Raw genomic sequence first — 1,083 nt, 5'->3', positions numbered from 1 at the left:
ATGGGTGCCCATTCCTCTCTTATACACCTACACCTCGAACACCAAATCGCCAATAGCAGTAAAAAAAATAGTTTAAAAAAATCGGGACAATTTCAAAGAATAGCACTCAAGTTTAAAAACTATTTTAAGCAAGTCACTTAACTTTCATATTTTATTAAATTAGAAGTTTTAACATGTATTTTTGACGCTTTTCTTTTTTGTTTCACATATAAAATATTTTTATCGTTTTTTTATGTCGACGTTGAGTGGTGCCGTGACTTTTTTTTAAATTTAATATAATTAACGTTATATTTAATCTTTTTTAATTTAACTACATATATTGTAAATTCCGACCTTCACATCTTATCTTTCATTTCTTTCTTAACGCACAATAAAATCGATGAGACTCGATTTGAAGATTTAGTGACCCGATTTAAAAAATTTTTGCACATATAACTTAATTGAAACACTTTTAAAACTTGGTTATTATTGCATTTTCGAAAATTACTATTACATTTTCTAAAATAAATAAAGATTTGATATTATTTGGAAGTTAAATGCTGTGTAGGCCCAATTACTTTGGGCTTTTCATTAGATCTGTAAGGCCCAAGTTGTTTTAACTAAATAAATTGAAAAAAATGAACCTGACGTGAATCGAACACGCAACCTTCTGATCTGGAGTCAGACGCGCTACCATTGCAGCACAGATCCACTTTGAATATATGACAGATATGTAACATTTTAACCTCGTTTATTTAATGTGTGCATGAATTTTTTTTACAGTTACTAGTTGCTACATGTATATATTTGTATCAAATCATCAAATGTAATGTTATTACGGTAAATGACATTTTTACATTATACAAGTTGGTCTGGGTTGGTCAATATGAATAATAACTCTTCATAAACAGAGTACAAATTGTTCCTTTACACAAGTAGAATTAGAGGTGCCAATTTCAAAGGGTCAAAACAGGTCTAAGAAAAATTGACTCGACTCAAATGGATTGATCAAGGTTAAGCGGGTCAAAAGTTACTTCAAATTGGCTTCATAGCTAGAATTACTACTCTTGCGTCCTTCCACAATAGGTAAAGAGACGGGTAGAT

At 30.4% G+C, this 1,083-nt stretch overlaps 1 non-coding gene across 1 annotated transcript; it reads right to left on the bottom strand.

Annotated features, from left to right (window-relative positions):
* Positions 1 to 618: 618 nt before the first annotated feature.
* Positions 619 to 690, bottom strand: TRNAW-CCA (transfer RNA tryptophan (anticodon CCA)). Its single transcript has one exon. It is a non-coding gene; the product is annotated as a tRNA-Trp (tRNA).
* Between the last annotated feature and the right edge of the window lie 393 nt (positions 691 to 1,083).

Source organism: Bidens hawaiensis, unplaced genomic scaffold, assembly GCF_021521415.1.
Source record: "Bidens hawaiensis isolate Kalapana, Puna unplaced genomic scaffold, B.hawaiensis_p1.1 tig00006607_1, whole genome shotgun sequence".
Taxonomy (NCBI): Eukaryota; Viridiplantae; Streptophyta; class Magnoliopsida; order Asterales; family Asteraceae; genus Bidens; species Bidens hawaiensis.
The sequence above is the reverse complement of the archived record's forward strand: the minus strand, read 5'-3'. Positions and strand labels throughout refer to the sequence as shown.